The sequence below is a fragment of the Mauremys mutica genome, chromosome 4, assembly GCF_020497125.1.
Source record: "Mauremys mutica isolate MM-2020 ecotype Southern chromosome 4, ASM2049712v1, whole genome shotgun sequence".
Classification (NCBI taxonomy): domain Eukaryota; kingdom Metazoa; phylum Chordata; order Testudines; family Geoemydidae; genus Mauremys; species Mauremys mutica.
In genome coordinates, this window is record NC_059075.1 from 71,196,875 (window position 1) to 71,220,784 (window position 23,910).

The 23,910-nt window shown below is 42.1% G+C and overlaps 1 long non-coding RNA gene across 1 annotated transcript; it reads right to left on the reverse strand.

Moving 5' to 3' along the window:
- Positions 1-985: 985 nt before the first annotated feature.
- On the reverse strand, positions 986-21,896 carry LOC123368180. Its single transcript, XR_006578712.1, has 3 exons — positions 21,835-21,896; positions 1,655-1,865; positions 986-1,091 (listed from the first exon to the last, which is right to left on the reverse strand). It is a non-coding gene; the product is annotated as an uncharacterized LOC123368180 (long non-coding RNA).
- Between the last annotated feature and the right edge of the window lie 2,014 nt (positions 21,897-23,910).

Here is a 23,910-nt window from a genome sequence, read left to right on the forward strand (position 1 = left end):
CTGAAACCCAAAACTGGGGTCCTGAACACATTTCCTTATTAGAAATATAGCTTCACTCTTTGTAAAAATAGGAGTGTCAGGCCCAGTGCCCTGGCCAAATCTTAGTATGGGTAATTACATTCCACCCATCTACTACAGTGGAAAGGAGAAAATATATTCTGTAACAGCAGCAAGAGCACACTAAACTGCTTCTTCTATAAATGATCTCTTCAAGTTTGTTCCCATGTGAAAGTTCATCCTATACAAGAAGTTTAAAAAGCTCACTTACCTCAAGAATATTTTTAAAGGGCACTTCTAATAGAGAATGTCTGTAGTACACGTATACAGCAATTAGAAAGAGAGATGCAATGGGCACAGATGGACTAATGATCAAGATGTTCCACCTCCATTCTCTGCCAGATGTGGAACAGTACAAAGACATAAGCCAGCAAGAAAGATAATTACAACCAGGACTTCAGCAAATCTGACATTTTGACCAGCAGGACCTTGCAGAGCCTGAAAAATAAGGTCAAGGAGTCAGAAGAGACCAAGGACTGGTAGAAAAATAAAAAAAAGTGATTGTGTGACTAGATTAGTTTAATTATACTAAAGGATGTTTGACAGGCAATTCGTTTATAAATTTAAATCAGAAGTGTCTTTCACCTGCTAGGGTCTTTGCTGCTCTTCTCCCTGTTTTCCAGATTTAAGTTATTTAATCAATAAATAGATGCAATAGTATAAAGACTCTTTGGTATGAAGACATAACAGAGAGAAAAAGAAACTGACCTTGGCACTTGGGTGTTGTCTTTCAGGTATGCAAGCTTAAAGGATCACTCCCCCATTGTGCCTTTCACATTATCTCTGTTTCAGAGGGCAGTTTTTCTGTAAGCAGTACACATTGTTCTGCAGACACTGTCTTGATTACACAAGATTGAACAAAAGACATGATATATTTTATATACGTGGAGATAGTGGTAAATAGCTTGACAGCTTTGGAGACTGAAGTATGCTGTTTATCAAGAGAACATGTACCCATGTGGGTACCAACATGAAAGTCTTCCTTCCATAATGTCTTCTTATTGTTCTTCAGCCTTGATCTGCATGGACCACTTCTGCAGAAGGAAGAAGAGTTCAGTCTCCCTGGTCAACTCATTCCTGAACCTTTTATTAGCAGCTGAGATCTTGATACTAGTCCATTAGGAAATGAATTGATACCAACTAATTTCACATAAAGACATATAGACTAATAAACGTCATCAGCTCCATTCATCAGATGGAGTGAAGTGGAACAGGTGAGTAGGACACTGAGAGACATGTTACCAGCAGGTCCATGAGACTTCTCCGTGCAATCAGCAAAAAGTCACTGAGAAAGAGGCAGGTCTTGCCTGCTCTCTATCACAGCTTTTTTGTAACAGCTCCTGAAACTCCTTTTACTCGTTCTTTGTTTTCTCTGGTCCATTTGGCCTCACATCCTGCTCCCAGCAAGATCATTGGCCCCTACCCCTTTTGGGATAGTTTCCTCTGCCAGATGCAGTGAGTCTCTGGGAGTCTCAGGGGAAACATTGCTCTTTCCCAGAGTCCTAACAGAAAACCTGGGACTGCCTTTCACCTATCTGCGGCTGCATGGACGAGTGCTGTCTCCATCAAAGCAGTGACAACAGCTTTTTCCTCTTACCAGAAATTGAGTCAATCAAGACGTTTGCTCTGTTCTCACTCCCTTTTTCCTTTCATGCATGCTCAGCCATCTCTTGACCTCTTCCCCTTAGTTATAGCAGGCATAAACAGCAGCTCAAATAGTACAATCAAAGGCCGGCTCCTCTTTGTTGTTCCATTCTGCGGCAGCCCTGGAAGAGCTTCTTATCGATCACAGATAGAACCTCTTGGTACTGCCAAAAGAAGTGAAAGTAGATCATCCAGGGAAAATACACATTGTGGGGTTTATGGAAGCTAGACACAATTGTAAAAGGTATCATAATAATATAAATGTAATTTTAAAATATTGTAATACATCATGACAGTATAATGAGCTTTAATGGAATGATGAAGTCTTATCCCAAGAATCACACCTTCACTAAATCTAAAGCAGTAGTATTGTAAGCTGTCCCAGGAGATCAAGGAGCTAATTCATGACTTAACAAAATTTTGTGAGAACAGTGCCAGATAAATTCACAAAAAAGCATACAGTAACAGTATACCTTCCACAGGAAAACAATACACTAGAAATACTGAAATCGAGACACTTTGATACAGACAGAGTAATTGTATACTTACAGAATAGGCAAGAAGGGTGTTGTGACATTGTTTGGAATATGTAGGACATTTTATGATATTGTTGACACCAATATTATAAAATTGCAAGAAATCTGATCAGATATGCCGTGTGAGTTATCTGGGAAAATGTTACAATTTGCCAAGTATGATAATCTTGTTTATATGTTTGTATCAGCTTTGTATTATGTATTCGTATTATGAAGGGAGATCCCCTCCTGATCCCTGCTGGTGGCTGGCTGAAACCCTGAAGCATAAGCTTTAGAAATAGAAGACATAAACAAACAGTGAGCCATGGGGCTGTTGAGCCTACCCCCTACCATCACAAGCAATGACGTCATACACCTGCACTCAAATTTGTCCAGCTGTCTTAACAATTATTAGTTAAATTAGGGAACATGGGGATCAGTACAAGCATTATAAGCTTGATAAGGAATTGGCTAAAGGAAATGGGTTGTGTTGAATGATGGATTATCTGACTGAAAGGAGTTTACTAGGGGAGTTCAAGTATCCGTCTTGGCACCAATCTTATTGACTATGAGCCACCAAGGTGATGCAGCAGTGAAAACAACAAATGTAATCCTACAATGTGTTAGGCGAGGCATTTCCAGTAGAGATAGAGATGTATTAGTGCCTTTGTGCATGGCACTGGTAAGGCCTCATTTGGAATACTGTGTATGATTCTTGTCACCCATGTTCAAGAAAGAATTCCTTACGTCAACAAAGCCCCTTGTAACCTAGTGAGGATTCTCCCCAAAGGAAGGCAAATGGTTGCATTGTGTCTTGAGTTCCCATGGAGTTTTCAATGGGAGATGGTGGCTTTAATTCCAACTGATTTTATGAACCCAGCCAATAGCGGCTCCTGAGGAGCTGTATTGAACCAGTGCAGCTTTTGGTTGGTCTGGCCACTACCCATTCTCAGTGACTACTGGGCATTTTTTGCTTTGCAACTTACTACAGCCCCCTGACAGGGGAGGTTCCATGCACTTTACACCTCTGCTGCTTCCGCTTCTGATGTGAGACTTTGCTGCCTAAGCTATACTTCCAGGGTTTAGCTGGCAGAAGCTGGTGCAAACAAGGACTGAATCCAGTCCATCTTCTATATAACTAGCAGATGGGACAGGGAAATTGATGAAAAATAAATGAAACGTGAATGGCTCTCTTTTTAAATGTTGAGCTCTTAAAAAGTGTTCACCACTCTGAGAATCTTGTTGAGGGCTGGGGCTAATTCTCACCAGCCTTGCACCTTGTGCAGTCATTTACACAGTGGGTGTAAAACACTACTGTGACAGTTGTTGGGGCACTCAGAACTGTGACTCACCTTGTTACACCCTGCCACCAGTGTGAGAGAGAGTGGTGTTTGTGGTAATTGGGTATTAACTCGATAACACTGCCTGCCGTTCAGCCACCCAAGCACTTTCGTCTGGACTATGCCAGCATTGTCTTCGCCTTGCAGGTTAACAGTAGGTTCACGTCAGTCCCCGAGTCCCTTTGAATTGTTCCCGTGACACTCAGCCCAACAGTGGCTACTCACAGAAATCTCAGATTCTCTGCTTCCAAAGGAGCAGGGTACCCCAGTTTACCTTAAATCATTGCATCTGTAAAAATCACACTGCACTTGTGAGCACTTATAATAAAACAAAATAGGTTTATTTAAGAAAGAATTGAGAGTTAAATAGACACGAGAGAGTGATGGAAACAAATGGTTGCAATACAAAACAAAATCATAAAAAATGAATCTGGGTCTAAATTTAATAGTTATCTTTATTATCTAATAAAGTAGGTCTTCCCCCAAAAGTTCAGTCTGTAGTAGAGCTGGCTAGCTTCACAAAAACCATGATCCAATTTTTCATGAGAAGATCCCTGCTCTCCAAGATGTTTCCTCTGTGAAAGGATGCAGAGGGTCATCCCCCTTTCCCCCTTATACTGAATCAGTCTTTTATCTTTCTTCATAGAAAGGGAGAACTCCTGTTTGTTGTAATATTCCTCTTTTACATCCAAGTGGTTTCAATTGTTTGCAGTTGCCTTTGATGGTTTTCCATTGATAGTCTTGGAATGGAACTAGGCTAGACAACTGTGCTTTGCATTACATTACTTGCTAAGCCGGGTGGGGTGACAACTTCCTCATGTTTGAACAGGCCATCACTGAAACATACTGGGTGTGTCTACACTGCAATTAGACACCTGTGGCTGGCCTATGCCAGCTGACTCAGGCTCACTGGGCATGGGCTAAGGGACTGTCTAATTGTGGTGTAGACATTTGGGATCAGGCTGCAGCCCAAGTTCTGGGACCCTCTCACCTTGCAGATTTTGTAATTGAAGTTTAGATAGTGACTAGGGGAAAATGGGTCTAACTTTTACTCCAAGCCCACAAAGCATACTTTCACCATGAATACATTATTCCTTAAATATTACCCATACACCATCTTGCAATGATTACAAATCTTGACAAGTTATGAGCTTTCTGTAGATACTTTACATGCTAACTTTACGGATAAATACCCTGCAAGACGTGTAGGGTGCACGGAGTTTGTTAGGTTTAAGAACAGGGGGCCCTTTGCCAAGGAACCTCTGCAGGGGTGCTGGAACAGTTTTTATAGTGGGAGTGCTGAGAGCCATTGAACCAAACTATAAACCCTGTATATAATGGAAACCATGTCATGTCTGGGTGTGCGGCAGCCCATCCCACCTCCCCACACCCTTGGTTCCAGCACCTATGAGCCTCTGTGTCACAACTACTACTCTGATTTGATAGCATTATACACCCAGTTTGCGCTGGTATAAATGGTTACACTAGGGGAAGGGCTTAAGATCTGGCCTGCTAGGCCTGATTCTCAGGTGGTGTAAATCAGTAGCTCCATTTGTCAATTGAGATACATTGACTTATATCAGATGAGGATTGGGAGTTTGGTCTTTACTGCATGCTTAATATGTGCTTCATGTTTGAGCTTCCCAGGCATATTGGGCCTACATAACAGAACCACTTGCTTTACTCAATGTGTCACAGTTTTACATTAGAGTTGCAAGTTCCTCTCATCAGCTGCCCTGACTGGGCACAGAGAAGTTAGTATAGAGGACACTATATGCATTGTAGGGCTGTGTCTTCATTTTCGTGAGGGTGTGATTAGCAAACATCTTCCTAGATAGCAGATTTTGCTACAGACCCACACAACTGTAACTTGAGGGCAAAATAATGTTTAACCCCCATTGCAGTGATTGCTGATTAGTGCTAAGCCTTTTCATTCTAGCCTCCTGGATACCCTTCAGTAGTCTTTGCCAAATGTGGTTAACAAGAAATTGATTCCATAATACTACACACCATTAGAACTGAGTGCTGCTTCTTCCATATCCACTTATATTTCAAGAACTGTTTCCCCAGTCAGCATTCACAAAGGCTCTTAGTTAAATAAAACTTCACCATTATATTATACATAACAATTTACAAAAATATAACCATCCCGATTTCAGTGCATTTCATTAACCGATAAGGATAAGGTAACATTATAGGGCATGTTTAATTTCAACCTAAAATATGTTTTAGTGTTTTATCTTGTCTGGGGCCTCACACTATCTTTCTCCCTTCAAATGATCTTGCTGTTGTTTTCATGAGTTCCTTCTCCTCTGAAGCTCTTGCTCTCTGGAATCGACTTCCTGTACCCAGTCTTACCAATTCTCCTTCTATGTGGGGTCACATGACTGTCATGGTGGAGTAAGGAAAACAGATTCAGTGAGCTCCCACTCTCCTCTTGCTTAATTACCAGCAACATTGGCATCAAAGACACTAACTAGACCCCATACCCTAGCTTACAATCTGGGAGAACCCAGAAGAGCAGAAGGCAGGTGAGAATAAGGCGGGGGCAAGCGGTATCAGAGAAGATGAGAGCAGAATGAGGGCCTCTCCCACACCAACATAGATAAGGAGTCAGTAGTGTTGGAGGGGTGAGTGAGAGGCCCATCTGCCTTACTGATAATACAAACATAGTGAAAGGCAGTGTTTTCACATGTGCCCTGGCTCCCTCCCGCCATTAGCTCACTGAAATAAAGAGAGACAAGCTCTCCTCAATCTCTGGGAAAAGGAGAAAATGGGTGGCCTGGGGCTGGAGCAGCAGCTGTGGGCTGGAGCAATGGCTGGGGCAGCAGCAGCAGGGCTGGAGCAGCCTCCTGTGCCCCTGACTGTGAGTACTCCCCCCATCGGTATTTTTAGTAAAAGTTAGGGACAGCTCATGGGCTTCTGTAAATTTTTGTTTATTGCCCGTGACTTGTCTTTACCCATAATCTTTGAAACATGACTCAAAGTTTTTTAATCTGACAGTCAAAGCAATGAAAATTAAGACTGAGAGAGCACATCAGATCAGCATACCAATATACAACAGAAATTCAACTAGAGCATGTCCAGTCATATAGTACAGCTACACAACTTCAGAGACCAAGTTTTGATTCTTGATGCAGCAAAGAAGTTGAAAGGAATAAGAGTGGAGGAATACCAAGTATCCTCCTTCAAAGATTACTCTAGAGATGTACATAGGAAAAAGGCTGAAGTCCACAGCAGCTCCATGGGGGGGGGGGGAAATCAGTTTGCCCTGATATTCTCAGCAATACTAAAAATACATCAGGTGGATCAAACCCACACTTTCTACACACAAGCGGAAGCCCAAAAGTTCCTAGCCTCAATGCTAGAACCAAAACACAGTAGATCAAGAAGTAGCAACTGATTAGACTCAAGTTAAGTACATATCAATTGAAAGGTCATTAAGTATACGGGAAGTGGAACTAGGATAACTTTTGAATGTAATAAAATACAGTGGTTATGTGTTGTAAGAAAAATACTAATCTTAGTGACAGAAATTTATAGAATGAGTTTAAGTTTATTAGGGATACTGTTTACCGTTATTTGTCAAAAATTACTTCAGGAGTTAATGTTAAGAAAATGTTGAATTATTATTAAGGATGTCAAACTGTTGTACAAAGTATGGGGGGAAATGAAAATTAGAATGTTTAAAACGTATGGCTTAAGGTTATATGTTAAAATTGGGGAGAAATTTGAATGTAACTATAGGGGAGTTGATAAATATAGATCCAGATATCTGGGGGTTAAGGATGGGAGAAGATGGAGAAGGCAGTATGTTAAAAAGACAGTGCTAGATAGTCTGAGAAATGGGTAAAAAAAGAATCAGGAACAATCTGGTGCTCCTGGAATGTTAGGAACTAAACCACCCAATAAAATGGGTGTTTCCATAATGCCGCATTGTTTCCTTCCTTTATTAAAAGGACTTTGCTACACTCAGACTCCATGCTTGCGAGAGGGGAAGTATTGCCTCTGAGAGGCGCCCGGGGAGTGGTATGTAATTGTCCCAAGTCACTGAGTGTTATTGAAACAGAACCTGGCCCTTGTTGCTGCCAACTCAGATGGGCAGAAGGATTACACTAATAAGTAAACAAGTAGCATGGGAATCTAGACAGTGGTTCTCAAACTTTTGTACTGGTGACCCCTTTCACACAGCAAGCCTCTGAGAGTGACCCCTCCTTTATAAATTAAAAACACTTTTTTGTATATTTAACACCATTATAAATGCTGGAGGCAAAGCGGGGTTTGGGTTGCAGGCTGACAGCTCGCGACCCCCCCCCCATGTAATAACCTCGCAACCCCCTGAGGGGTCCCAACCCCCAGTTTAAGAACCCCTGATCTAGAAGGATTCAGACAGAAAGCATAGGAGTTTTGCTGCAGGGTGTATAGATGGTAAACCTGTTACAATATATAACAATTATACCCCAAATGAGAAGGATATTTCCTTCTTCAATAACAGTTTTGAATGATTGCAGCAGTCCAGAATTCACAAGTAATAGTGGCAAGTGACTTTAACTGCTGTCTTAACCTAATGTGGAATAGAGTACCAGCTAGGCATAAGAACATAAAAACGGCCATACTGGGTCAGACCAAAGATCCATCTAGCCCAGTATCCTGTCTGCCGACAGTGTCCAATGCCAGGTGCCCCAGAACGAATGAACAGAACAGGTAATCATCAAGTGATTCACTCCCTGTTGCTCATTCCCAGTTTCTGGCAAACAGAGGCTAGGGACACTATCCCTGCCTATCCTGGCTAATAGCCATTGATGGACCTATCCTCCATGAATTTCTTTAGTTCTTTTTTGAACCTTGTTATAGTCTTGCCCTTCACAACATCCTCTGGCAAAGAGTTCCATAGACTGACTGTGCATTGTGTGAAGAAATACTTCCTTTTGTTTGTTTTAAACCTGCTGCCAATTAATTTCATTTGGTGACCCCTAGTTCTTGTGTTATGAGGAGTAAATAACACTTCCTTATTTACTTTCTTCACACCAGTCATGATTTTATAGACCTCGATCATATCCCCCAATTCGTCTCGTTTCCAAGCTGAAAAGTCCCAGTCTTATTAATCTCTCCTTACATGACAGCAGTTCCATACCCCTAATCGTTTTTGTAAGTGATATTTTTTAAAATGTAAGAATGCACTATATGAGTTTATTAGATTGGGGTTATGAGATTATAAAGATTAATTTACTTTGTTGTAAAAAACACTTTCAAAAAAGGAAAGAAACTGATGGGGCAGAGTGGCCCCGCACTGGTACCACAGGGGTTAACCCTTCCTTCCTTCCTTGCAGAGGAAGCCACGTCCTGGAAGCTCTGCTGGGTATGCTCCAACTGGAGAACAAGTATAAAAGCCTGCAGAACTGCTCAGTCTGGGCTGACCACCACAGGGGAAGGAGGCACGCCGCCAGCTCCCGAGGAGGAACCGCCTGCGCACCAGGATACGAAGTGCCAGCCAAGCCAGGACGCACCCTAATGCCTAGACGGAGTACGTCACAGGAGGGGAACAGACTGGAGGGCCCCCTGAAGTAGAGAATCCGGCGTTTATGGTAGGAAGTGACCCAGGGGAACTTTAGAGGCAAACAGCGTTAGAGCCACACAGATGCTCGGCATGTTGTGGGCGGATCCCCGCTGAACTAACCAGGGCCCTGGGTTGGGATCTGGTGGAGAGGGCAGTCCCAGGTCCCCCTACCACTATCGCCCACACCATGGGAATCATATGGACTCCGGTTGCTAGGCCACATTTGTATGGACTCTGGCCATTAGGCCGCACTACTCCAATGTAGGGAGCGATTTATATGGACCTGGGCTATTGGGCCACACTGCCCTGACACTTGGGGTGAGTTACCTGGACTCTGGCCGCTAGGCCCACTACCCCAACCAAGGGGTGATTGTGGGGAAGGAGGCCATTAGACCGCAACTGGCCGCCCAAAGACAGATGGGCGTGTGAACTTGGGAGTGGCAAGGTTCCGACACCCCATCTCACCCCTGCCACAGAGGGGCGGGGCGGTGCCAGGCTTGCCACAGAACCCAACAAAGCTACCTGCACTAGAAAATTTCATACAAGGGCTTGAAGTTTCAGCAGTCAAAATTGTCTAACTGAGCATATAATTTTATGAATATGTTTTTAAAAGGCAAACCGCATAAAGCTATTAAGTCATGGAATGCAGACTGTAAATATGAAATAACAGCAAAAGAATGGAATGAGATAATGCAGTTAATAAATGTTGGCTCCATTATTAACCAAAGAGTACAAGTTCAATACTGTCTAGTTCACAGATTGTAGATTTCCTGTCTCTATACACTAAAATTCATATACTGCCCCACATGTCTATATGAAATGCAAGACAGCCAAGCCCTCTTTCATACACAGGACATGGGAATGCTGGATGGTAAAAATATTTTTTTAAATCAATACTGAAATAACTTGAACACTAGACACAGAACTTAAAAGATGTGACACAGCAGGACTTAAAGATGTGTATTGGAGCTGGTCTGTTTAAATATTTAAACTGGGACTAAGGAAGCTGCTCATATTCTTGCTCCTTATAGCAAAAGAGAACAAACCAAAATCTATGGGTTTTGTGAAAACAGTGCCACAGAAACTCAAAAAATAGATAAAAATAAAGTATACCTTGCACACACAAAAAAAAGTAACAAATACTGAAATAATTGGGATACCTTGATATGGGCATGATACTCTTGTACTTATAGGAGCAATAGATAATCAAGAAGGGCATACATATCAGATAATAATTGAATTATATCCCCCCCTCTAATTTTCCATACTTTGTGTTTTCTGAGTCTCTTTGCCTTCCCTCCCCCCTCTCCCATCCACTCCCCAGAAAACAGTCAGCTCTCCAATAAAGGTTTATAAAGGTTAAATTGAATGGCTAAATATACATTTATCAAGTTAGATTTATGTTTAAGTAGTTTTTTTTTTTAAAGGGGAAAGGGTAATGCAGGGTCAAAATACAACAGGCTTTGCTAAATCTTGTTATTTTGTAATAAGGTATGTACTTACATGTCATGACACTAATTGAAATGTTTTATTGTAAACAACCTAAAATATTAACAAATAACATATTTTTCCTTAAAGCCTCACCAACTATTGTCAATTCAATTCTTCTCTGAAAATCTCTTTTCTCCCACTACTATTTTGTTCAAGTTTGCAAAGCATTTTGGGATATTGTTTGTAGGAACTGTGCTAGAGGAAAATAAAGTTGTATGTTGCTGCAGCTCTGAACTACTCGCCTAGTTTATACTTTATCTAGCTTTTCCTACTCTCCAACACCCCACCTCAGGTTGATTTTGGAGTAAATCTATAGAAGGATGCCTTCCCCTTAGCAGGCACAAATTATTCCAATATTTTTTTTTTTGCCCTCTGCAATTCATTTGCAGGTGCAAATCTGAGTAGCTCCATTTTATTATGCCTTCTATCCCAAAATAAATGGTTACGGAATAAGACAAGAACAATCTGTGTTCTTTTCTGCAGTTTGTAAAAGTTTAGATGAGAAAGAATGACCTTGTGGTTAAGGCACTAGACAGAATCTTGGGAGATCAGTGTTCTACTCCCAGCTCTACCACAGACTTCTTATGTAAGTTTGGGTAAATCACTTAATCTCTCTGTGCCACAGTACCCCATCTGTAAAATGGGGATCATACTTAAATTTTCTCTATTCTTTGTCTTGTCTATTATATTGTAAGCTCTTCAAGGCAGGGACTGATTCTTACTGCGTATATGTACAGCACAAGAAGGCTCCAATCCTGTTTGGAGCCTCTAAGACCTACTGTAATACAAATAAATAATTTCATCTTAGTTTTGATTTTTGTTCTACCTATGTATTTTTGCTTTCAACCAGAATCAGAAGTGCTAATATACCAGGAGAAAGGCTATTCTTGTAGTATCTCCATCCTAGCTAGAATTAGCAGATACCAGAAAACTCAGTTTAAAAAAAAAAAAAAAAAAAGCTGCCCTCACAAGCTTGATAGCTGAAGGAGATTTTTCAAAAGCTTCCAAACTCTTCGAGCCTTATCTGAACCAAGTCTTGTGAGGGCTTCATCTCAATAGTTTTATTACATGCTGAGGGATTTATCATTGCGCAGACTGAGTTACCAGTCAAAAGTATAACCAATCAAAAGTAAAATAGATGGAATCAGAAAGATCATGAGAGTACAATGTATTCCCCAGCTAAAGCACACAACTGATCTTGCTGCAGGCAATGGGATGCCTGCACAGAAGTCACATCTCTCCCTTTGATGATGGGTTTGAGCAGGTGACAGGGAAAATTGAATCGTGCAGACCTGTATCTCAGCTTTATATCTCATATTATATAGCATAACAATCTGTGATGCTGTGAAAAATACTCCTTCACTGAGTGCCTGGAGACTAGATGTTACAATAGCTTTCCTATCTCTAATTCTAATATTTTAATGCCATAACCTTAAGAAAACTAGAGGCATCACTGCTTCGGAGTATGGCCATACTCATAGTTTTAGACTTTGCAGCCCATCCCAATCAGTGTTTTTTGATGAAAAAGTACATAGCCCTTTGCAGGTATTCTGTTTTGTAGGTTTTTATACCATGTTCATTACTGTAATAGGTCTTTACCTTCCAGTAGTGCATTAAGCAACATGATTACACCGTGACTGCTTGTTCTCTCTCAGTTCCCAGTGGAGTTCATTCCACAGCCTCAGGCTGGCCTCCAAGAAACTGTCTCCTGCACAGATGAGCTTTACCTCATTACAGAAAGTTTCATTGAGAGTCACATTTGCAAGAGGAGCAAAAAAATTGTCCACCGTGGTCTTCATCCCAGAACTTTATATGGTCTTGTAGCTATCCTGGGTCCAGGCTTTTGTGCACCTTGAAGGTAAGGACCAAGACTCTGAACTTGATTTGGTATTTTATGGGGAGCCAGCATAGAGAGCAGAGAACATGTAGCACATGTCGCTGCAGCATCCGTACTAGTTAGTTTCCTAGGTGCTTCACTCAGATATACTGCATTGCCATAGTCCAGCTGAGAGAGAGAACAAAAGGTGTGAATAACTGAGGCCAAGTCATCATCATCAAGATGAAACGGTTTCTTAGCCAACTTGAATTGAAAGTGTTTAATGGGGCACACAAACCTCCATCCAAGGCAGGAATGGGTTAATGGGCTACTGAAGGCCCAAGTCAGACAAATTGAGAAACCTGGAGCAGGAGAGAGGTTCTCAGTCAGAGGGGCATAAAAAGAAGAACACATCTAAATTAGGGATCATGAGGCAGAGAGCAGACATGGGAGCTTGTTTAGGATCTATTGATCTCCCCTTCACGAAAGGAGGTATAAAGGAAAAGATAGCGCCAAAATATTCAGAAAGCTTTTTTGGCATAGTAATGTTTACTCTCCTAAGTTGGTGTATGGAGGAACAGCCACAGACATCAGGGGTTCTGTTCCAGTTGCAAGAATCAGGCAGGCAAAGCAGATCTGGGCTTTCCACCTACTCCTGCTCCAGGAACAGCAATGAAAAGTGTGGGAGTGCAGCTGGAGCTGCAGAAGCAGATTCATAATGGAGGGACAGTAGAAGACAGTAGAGTCTGTTGGAGAGTTTGAGAAAATCATTCAGTGGACACAGGCATTGGGTGAAAAAAGGTTATTCAGGGGCCTAGAGGTCTAAGGCCCAACCAAGAATATGCTCTGCCTATGGGCAAGCTGGGGAAGTAAAAAGGGCTTACTCCACATGAACTATGCTATAAAGGTTTGTTTTGAGGAGGGTGGAGGCAGACCACTGGAGAACCCATAGACGCTCATTGCCCAAGTATGGACAGGAGATAAATGCCCTACTTCTCTACACATAAAACATCTAAGAAAATATTGCCCTCAGTGGAAAGTGAATTGCAACCAGAGAAAGGACAGGGGACCCAGCAGTGGTAAGAAAAAGGAGCAGGGGTCCCATGGCATCCTTCTGACAGAGATCAATAAGAGTTGAGACAGTGGCTCTCACAGATATGCCATGGATGCAAAATATTTTGTTTTGGCTCAGTGCAACATTAAACCACACACTCTGTCTCCCTCATATTTACCCTTACAACAAGTTATTAGTCCTTATGAGCAGAACGGCTTTCACTGCAGGAATTTTTGAAAGTCCACTAGTTCTGCAGTATGTTTCTTTAAGGCAGCAGGGAGTGCCTGTCCAGAGGAAATAATATGCTGAGAATACAGAGCTGCACCACCTTCGCACAGGAAGCTGACAGAGTATTCCATATCTTAGAACCATAGAAATGTAGGACTGGAAGGGATCTCAAAAGGTCATCTAGTCCAGTCCCGTGCACTCAAGGTAGGACTACATAATAACTTGACTATTCCTGACAGGTGTTTGTCTAACCTGTTCTTAAAAAATTCCAATGATGGAGATTCCACAACCTCCCTAGGCAATTTATTCCAGTGCTTAACCACCCTGACAGTTAGGAAGTTTTTCCTTACGTCCAACCTGAACATTCCTTGCTGCAATTTAAGCCCATTTCCTCGGAGGTCATATTTTCTAGGCCTTTAATCATTTTTGTAGCTCTTCTCTGGACTCTCTCCAGTTTGTCCACATCTTTTCTGAAATGTACTGTGGTGCCCAGAATGGGACACAATACTCCAGCTGAGGCCTTATAAGAGCAGAGTAGAGTGGAAGAATTACTTCTCCTGTCTTGCTTACAACATTCCTGCTAATACATCCCAGAATTATGTTTGCTTTTTTTTTTTTTTGCAACAGTGTTACACTGTTGATTTATATTTAGCTTGTGATCCCCTATGACAGCCAGATCCATTTCCGCAGTACTCCTTCCTAGGGAATTATTTCCCGTTTTGCAGGTGTAGAATTGACTAAGTGGAGTACTTTGAATTTGTTCTTATTGAATTTCATATTGTTTATTTCAGACCATTTTTCCAGATCATTTTGAATTTTAATCCTATCCTCCAGAGCACTAGCAACCCCTCCCAGCTTGGTATCGTCCGCAAACTTTATAAGTGTACTCTCTATGCCATTATCTAAATCATTTATGAAGATATTGAACAGAACTGGACCTATGTCCGATCTCTTCTATAATAAATCTAGACTGGACCTAGGCGTATTAGCACTCAGTGCAAAAATGGGAGTTGGTGCCTTTCTTGCCAGAACTTAACATAGACTTGAACAAGTAAGAGTTCTGCCACTGCATGATGATGGAATTTCATTCATTTGTAAAAAACATCTTAGGGCTCAGACAGCTTGTATAAATACATATTAAGGTTATTTTTTCCTTTGATGGGACAGAGCAGAGATTTTAGTACTAGAGAACAGCTACAGAATGGACACTAATAGGAAATTGTGAGTTTGTCAGTGACTTGAGTGTGGGATAATGACATTGGTTCATTTAAGATTTTCACGACCCAGACCCAAACTGTACCATGGAATCTCTGTGGATAGTAATTCCATGCTCTAATAAGAAGAATATAGCAGTAGAGATATATTACCGACCACCTGACCAGGATGGTGATAGTGACTGTGAAATGCTCAGGGAGATTACAGGGGCTATTAAAATAAAAAACTCAATAATAGAGGATTTCAACTATCCCCATATTGACTAGGTACATGTCGCCTCAGGATGCAATGCAGAGATAAAGTTTCTTGATACCTTAAATGACTGCTTCTTGGAGCAGCTAATCCTGGAACATACAAGAAGAGAAGCAGCAAAGAGTCCTCTGGCACCTTATAGACTAACAAACGTATTGGAGCATGAGCTTTTGTGGGTGAATACTCACTTCGTCGGATGCATGTAGTGGAAATTTCCAGGGGCAGGTGTATGTATATATATATATATGCAAGCAAGAAGCAGGCTAGAGATAACGAGGTTAGTTGAATCAGGGAGGATGAGGCCCTCTTCTATCAGTTGAGGTGTGAAAACCAAGGAAGGAGAAACTGCTTTTGTAGTTGGCTAGCCATTCACAGTCTTTGTTTAATCCACAGCTGATGGTGTCAAATTTGCAGATGAACTGAAGCTCAGCAGTTTCTCTTTGAAGTCTGGTCCTGAAGTCTTTTTGCTGCAGGATGGCTACCTTTAGATCTGTTATTGTGTATCCAGGGAGATTGAAGTGTTCTCCTACAGGTTTTTGTATATTGCCATTCCTAATATCTGATTTGTGTCCATTTATCCTTTTCCATAGGGACTGTCCAGTTTGGCCGATGTACATAGCAGAGGGGCATTGCTGGCATATGATGGTGTATATTACATTGGTGGACGTGCAAGTGAATGAAGCGGTGATGGTGTGGCTGATCTGGTTAGGTCCTGTGATGGTGTCACTGGTGTAGATATGTGGGCAGAGTTGGCATCGAGGTTTGTTGCATGGATTGGTTCCTGAGCTAGAGTTACTATGGTGCGGTGTGCAGTTACTGGTGAGAATATGCTTCAGGTTTGCAGGTTGTCTGTGGGCGAGGACTGGCCTGCCACCCAAGGCCTGTGAAAGTGAGGGATCATTGTCCAGGATGGGTTGTAGATCCCTGAAGATGCGTTGGAGGGGTTTTAGCTGGGGACTGTATGTGATGGCCAGTGGAGTCCTGTTGGTTTCTTTCTTGGGTTTGTCTTGCAATAGGAGGCTTCTGGGAAGAGAAGCAGTTCTTGGTTTAGTACTAAGTGGAGTACAGGATCTGGTCTAAGAGGGGAATATAGCTGGTAATAGAATATAGAATAATAGAATATAGCTTGGTAATAGTGACCATACTATAATTAAATTTAACATCCCTGTGACGAGGAAAACTCCACAGTAGCCCAACACTGTAGCATTTAAATTTCAGAAAGGGGGACCATACAGAAATGAGGAAATTAGTTAAACAGAAATTTAAAAAGATACAGCGCAAAAAGTGAAATCTCTGCAAGCTGCATGGAAACTTTTTAAAGACACCATAATAGAGGCTCAACTTAAATGTATACCCCAAATTAAAAAACATAGTAAGAGAACCAAAGAAGTGCCACCATGGCTAAACAACATAATAAAAAAACCAGTGTGAGGCAAAAAGCCATCCTTTAAAAAGTGGAATTTAAATCCTAGTAAGGAAAATAGAAAAGAGCATAAACTCAAGCACATGAAGTGTAAAAATATAATTAGGAAGGCCAAAAAAGAATTTGAAGAACAGTTAGCCAAAGACTCAAAAAGTAATAGCAAAAAAATTTTTTTAAGTACATCAGAAGCAGGAAGCCGGCTAAACAACCACTGGGGTCACTGGACAATCGAGATGCTAAAGGAGCACTCAAGGACAATAAGGCCATTGCAGAGAAGCTAAATGAATTCTTTGCATCAGACTTCATAGCTGAGGATGTGAGGGAGATTCCCAAACCTGAGCCATTCTTTTTAAGTGACAAATCTGAGGAACTGTCCCAGATTGAGGTGTCAGAGGAGTTTTGGAACAAATTGATAAACTAAACAGTAATAGGTCACCAGGACAGGGCCGGTGCAACCATTTAGGCAAACTAGGCGGCCGCCTAGGGCGCCTAATGGTTGTGGGGGTGCCTAAAAGCCTGCTCAGGCAAGGAGGTGGAGTGGAGGTGAGCTAGGCGCGGGGGAGGGCCGCCTGCAGTAACAGGCAGACTGCAAGGAGCTACAAAAGGATCTCTCAAAAGTGGGTGACTGGGCAACAAAATGGCCATAATCATAATTCCAACTATATATATAAAACGATGGGATCTAAATTAGCTGTTAACACTCAAGAATGAGATCTTGGAGTCATTGTGGATAGTTCTCTTAAAACATCCTCTCGATGTGCAGCGGCAGTCAAAAAAGTAAACAGAATGTTGAAATCATTAAGAAAGGGGGATAGATAATTATATCATATTGCCTCTCTATAAATCCATGGTACACCCAGATCTTGAATACTGCGTGCAGATGTGGTCGCCCCATCTCAAAAAAGATGTATTGGAATTGGAAAAGGTTCAGAAAAGGGCAACAAAAATGATTAGTGGTATGGAACAACTTCCGTATGAGGAGAGATTAATAAGACTGGGACTTTTCAGCTGGGAAATGAGATGACTAAAGGGGGATATGATAGAGGTCTATAAAAATCATGACTTTTCTGGACTGTCTCCAATTTGTCCACATCTTTTCTTAAAATCATGACTGGTGTGGAGAAAGTAAATAAGGAAGTGTTATTTACTCCTCCTAACACAAGAACTAGGGGTCACCAAATGAAATTAATAGGCAGCCGGTTTAAAACAAACAAAGGGAAGTATTTCTTCACACAACACAGTCAGTCTGTGGAACTCTTTGCCAGAGTATGTTGTCAAGGCCAAGACTATAACAGGATTCAAAAAAGAACTAGATAAATTAGTGGAGGATAGGTCCATCAATGGCTATTAGCCAGGATGGGCAGGAATGGTGTCCCTAGCATCCCTCTAGACATAAGGTCTTCACCATCTCTAAATAATATGTTCTTATCTGATAAGATGCCAGACCTATGGAGAATAGGATAGCATGCTTCTTAGCTGTTTCATATTCTTAAATATGTCAAGGTACTGACACAGGTGAGATTTAGATTTTGCAGTTGTCTGGGTGCCCACTGGAAGGACTGTTATAGTGATGAAGAGCCATCATTGACCCCCCTCCCTCTATCACACAGGTCTCTGGGGGTTGGTCTTGTATCACATTAGTAAGGCATGTATCTACAGTTCTTGCAGGCCAGTGCTGAATTGCAGGCTCCACACCTGCACATTGGAATGTTATGCTAAGGTCACTCTGGCTCTGACTAGTAACTGGCCATGTCAGTGATTCTTACAGCAAGATTTTCTATCTAGCATCATCCAGGAGAATAAATACCTAGGATCAGGTGCAGAGCAAAAAGTAATAGCCTTGCCAAAATCTGGGAAAGGCTACTGACTTGCAGCAAGTTATCTGAAAGGCTCAGCCTTCAAAGAATTGCTCCCAGCATTGATAATAACCAGAGTGTAGATCAAGTAGGTTTCCAACCAAATCTCATAACCAGGATCAAGTGCTGGCGTTGACTATCTACCTCAAGAATGGCTTTGAAGCCAGGCAGAAGACAGGCACAGTATTCCTAGATCTCACTGCTGCATGAGATACGATCTGGCATACAGGCCTGGTGTATAAATTGTCATTAATCCTACTTGAGTGGGTTGTCAAGACTGGATCTATTGCTGAGAGGCTGCCAGTCCTGGAGATACCAAAACAACTGTCCACCTCAGGGCTCAGTTCTAGCACTGACACTTTTCAACCTCTTCACAAATGACCTTCCCAACACCACTGCCAGGCATTTTGTTTATGAAGATTACATCTGTCTGGCAGTATGGGACCAGGATTTCAGTCACAGAAGAAATCCTGAATGCTGACATGAAAGTGATGGCCCACTATTGTAAATAATGGAGACTTAAACCTAGTACAAAATAAGACAGTTTCCAACTGCTTCTATCTATACCAAACAGCTCAACTTCTTCCTGAATGAATACAGGTTGGACCACAACCCAAAACCTGTGTTTGTAGGTGTTACACTAGACCTTATCTTGATTTTCAAGAAATCCCTTACTAAGACGTCACTGAAAATAAAGACAGGAAAGCCTGATCAGCAAACTAGCTTGTTCTATCTGGGGAGCCAATGCACAGACTAGCAGGTATTCAGGTGTATAATAATACGTGCCAGGAGAGTGACCAACCTGGCCCACCTGCTGGTCCTGTCCAACATCACCCCTCCTGACATCAAGGCATCTTGCAGAATCTGATCCTTAAGGTGCAAGACATGCCACATCGATCCCTGTTTAAAGATGTGTTTAATCCACCAAGCCACTTCTCTGCTCAAGGCATCTCAAATGGACAGTTCCCCTAAGGAACCTTGATATCACCTCCAGGTGGTGTAGTATGTGGCAAGAACAAGCTCAAATATAGCTCATAACACATCCAGCAGTTCAGCCCTCTGGTTTTGACTTTCCATGACACCTTTAGGTAAAGCTTCAGATGTGGAGTGATCAGATTGTGGCTAATAACTTTTGTGACTTCCTGCATTGCCGCTGCAGCCAGTTGAAAGGTGTAGAGCACATACATCCAGGCTGCACCTTTTGGCAAGGATTCCCTGGTTCCCTTATGGACTTTCACAGCTATTGAATGATTAGGACACTTAGACTAACATGTGTGATTTGTCCATCCATGTCGATGAAATCACTATTTATATCAAAAATACACATACACACAGCAAGATTGATAGCAACTTTATTTGAAACTTGTTTGGTGAAGCTCAAAGTGAACAAACGAAGAAATACACATTGATAAGTGAGATGATTCAAGTGCATCTTCCACATATTGTCAAACAAGTTAGGTGCTTAAATATGTTTAAAAAAAATCTGGGCCACAGTGATTGGCACAAGACTTGCTGCATGCATTTTGCCAAAGATGATGCGTAACTTTTGATAACAGGGGGCACAATTTAAAGGTTCTGGTGGTATGCAGCGTGGTTCAGAGCAGGGCATAAAAACCCTGGCAGAAATCGGGGGAGGAACATGACCCCACCTATCTTTCCCCCCCGCCCCCCACACACGTCATTTCTGGGTTTTGGTTATATTGTCTTTGTTTCTATCTGAATCTCTGTATTTATTAAAAAAAGACAGCTTGTTAAAATAATGGGCAGAATAGGTTTTATAAGTGCAAATCTTTGAGCTCAGCCAAAAAGACTTGCCAAAGTACCGTAAGTGGTTACCACAGGAACTAATGACAGATAAGGGATGATGAAGGTTGTTGCCAATGTGCACTTAGGAGATCATTAAATATTAAGTAGTGCTTTCATTTCTTCTAATACAGTCATGCCCATAGGCAGCCTACAGGCCCAGTGTAGTGTGCAGCCACCTCATGTTTAATACAGAGGAACAGAGATGGAGATTAGAGATGCTCCATTGTGATCTAAGGAGCCATCTCTTGGATGAAGATGAAGCATTCATTGCTCACTGGGAACTATAGTCTCCGCAAACTGCAGCTCTATATTCGAGACAAAGAATACTGCCATCTGCTTTATTAAAAAAAACCTTCAATTTTATAAAAGAGACTTGTCAGTACACATACTGCCTGCCAATTTATGAAATGGCGAAAAGAGGAAAGCTTTCACACAGGACATCTTATAAACAATTCCATGGGAACACACAGAAATGTGCAAATTGGCAGGGCATGGCCTAAAAGAAATCCCTTTGATCCTAAATCCGTGGCCAAGAATAGTGAACTGATGTGAGGGGAGAGGAGGCTGAAGAATCCTAGACAGACTGTTACACAGACTTCTATGAGTTTATGTCCTTTCAAGTGAATGCAGGGAAACATACATAGCCGCCAGCTCAAAAGCCAGGCCAACCAGAAGATGAAGGATTGACCAGCTTTTCCAAGAGTGGGAAATGCTGTATCAGCAGCAAGAACTGCCATGAGAGATGACAGCTAGAACCTCTTTCTTAACATCATCAGTGCCTGGTTCTCAACTGCAGTAGCCTGAATGCTGATCTTGTGTGTCTGTAGAAGAGCCCGTGGCGTGGCCAAACCATTCAATGAAAGGGCTAATATGCTATATATGGATCGAAATGTCCAATTCACTTCATGAATTCTAACAAGCCATTGAATTAATTCAGATATAAAAAAGGTAGGGTGATAACCTGCTATATTTTAATTCACACTGGATGCAGCCCTTGGGACCCTGGATGTCACCAATGTAGCTGTTGACTGGGCAAGGTTGGGGGCATATTTAAAAGCAATGAAGTCTGATGAGTAGACTGGACTATAAATAAGGAAAGATTAAAAGGTGGAAGGACAAGGAGGTTCACCCACAACGAGGGAAAGTCCTGAAGACTACAGGGGTGGGAGCTGTCAAAGTTGTTAGCACCAATACTGTTGCCTACTGATTACAGGAGGTGACTGGAGGCTATGTTTCCTGGATTCCATTCCCACCTCTGCCATTAATCTTACCTTAGACAAGTCACATACCATCTCTGTAGCTCAGTTTACCCATCTATGAAATAGGGTGAGACTACAGTAACGCCTCACTTAACATTATAGTTATGTTCCTGAAAAATGCAACTTTAAGCAAAACAATGTTAAGCAAATCCAATTTCCCCATAAGAATTATTGTAAATGGGGGAGGGAGGGTTTAGGTTCCAGGGAAATTTTTTTCAGCAGACAAAAGACTCTCTCTCTCTCTCTCTCTCTCTCTCTATATATATATATATATATATATATATACACATACACACACACACACACACACTGGCAGAGTACCTGCTTCTCCTCAGCAGGCTGTCCTTTTTAGCCTTGGAGACACCGGCTTGGGCAAAGCAAATCCTTCCAGGTAGCACAGGGTCTGGCTGATCCTTCCCTTAGTCAGTCCCTTGTGCTGGTTTTCTCCCCTTCTGGGGACAGAGTGCAGCCTTCCTTGCTGGAAGGATTCAGAGCCTTGCTGCACCTAACTTGCTGGCAGCTTCTCTCACTCTCCCCCCTGCTTCCACACCAGGAAGGGTTTAAAAAGGTCTCCAGTAGTTGGGGCCAGCTGAACCTAATTAGTTCCCTGGTAACTCCTTTTCCAGCTGAACCTTATTTCCCCATGGATCTCTCTCCTCAGTGGATAGGGAGAGGCCTTTTAACCCCCTGGGACTAATTACTACCCCTCCCTTTGTAGCCATTTGTCCTGGGTTTGCCACAATACACACACACACTATAAGTTTTAAACAAACAATTTAATACTGTACACATCAATGATGATTGTAAAGCTTGGTTGAGGTGATGAAGTCAGAGGGTGGGATATTTCCCAGGGAATGCCTTAATGCTAAATGATGAACTAGCTTTTGGCTGAGCCCTCAAGGGTTAACACATTGTTAATGTAGCCTCACACTCTACAAGGCAGCACAAATGGAGAGGGGGAGACAGCATGGCAGACAGAGAGAGAGATGTGCATTGCCCCTTTAAGTATACTGACCGCACTCTAAGTACACTGCCTTTTTAAGTAGATCACCAAGTTGAGACAGCAGCTGCTGCCCGCAAGCTCCCTCTGTCCTGAGCCCTGTTGTATCTCCCCTCCTCCCCAGCTCTATGGAGATGGGGTAAGCAGGGGGCAGGAGCAGGTGGGAGGGACACCCTGACATTAGCCCCCCCCCCCCCCGTCCTCTGCACAGCAAGCAGGAGACTCCTGGGAGGAGCTCCAAGACAGAGGACAGGAGCAGCACATGGCAGTGGCGGGAAGTGATAGCTGAACTGCCAGCAATTGATAGCCTGCTGGGCGGCTGCTGCACAAGGAACTTAGGGGAGCTGATAGGGGGCTGCTGATCCATCCTGGTTCCAAGCCCCCACCAGCTAGTTCCAATGGGCTGCTCTTTCTGCAAGCAGTGGACAAAGCAGGCAGCTGTCAAACAACGTTATAAGGGAGCATTGCGCAACTTTAAACGAGCATATTCTCTAACTGGTCAGCAACATAACTACAAGGCAACGTTAACCGGGACGACTTTAGGTGAGTAGTTACCGTACTTCCTTCCTTCCTTCCCAATTGCATTGTAAAGATTAATTAGTGTTTGTAAATCACTTTGTAATCTTTAGATAGATGGTGGGATAGTCATGGAGAGAATTGTTATTTATGCATCCATCTTAACATTAGTTTAAGTTGATCCCCATCTGTGTAAAAAATGAGGTTAAAACTTCCCTTCTCCCACCCTCTTTGTATATCCTAAGTTCTTCCAGACAGAAACTGTCCTTTATCACCTAGCGTAATGAGGACCCAAATTCTGTTGGAGCCTCTAGATAACAATTTAATGCACATTAAGTTCTAGAGAACATATTCTCCTTTTCCCTAAGTAATTACAATTTGTTAATGAGTCTTGTCAGTGCAAGAGACTAATGTTTCGCATATCATCTCCTCCATTTCCTACCAAACATTTATTCTGTCTCATCCACCCTCACCGTCATCTTCTGGGGATTTTTCCTCTTTCCTTTAGTATAATGTGGTACAATTCAACCCCTTTCTCACAGCTTTTATCCCAGATCTAGAGAGAGGAACTCAGGAGTAGGGATCAGATCACTGCAGAAATGCTATAGAAAGTATCTTGGCTATATTTTGAGAGAAAAAATGGAAAGCAGAGGTCTCTGTCCCTCTGGTAGCAGCTGTGATGCTGATGAATATTTATTTTATCAGCCTTTAAAAGATCTCAGAATTGAAGTAGCCAGTATCAAAAGGCACTTTTGAAATTTTTGTCTTCTGCCCTGGTAGAAGTTCTCACGTCAAAGAGACATATAAAAGGTCCCACAATGTACCACGGTGGCATGATTTCCTCCTGACCCCAGCTGAGGATCCATTTACATTCAAGTATG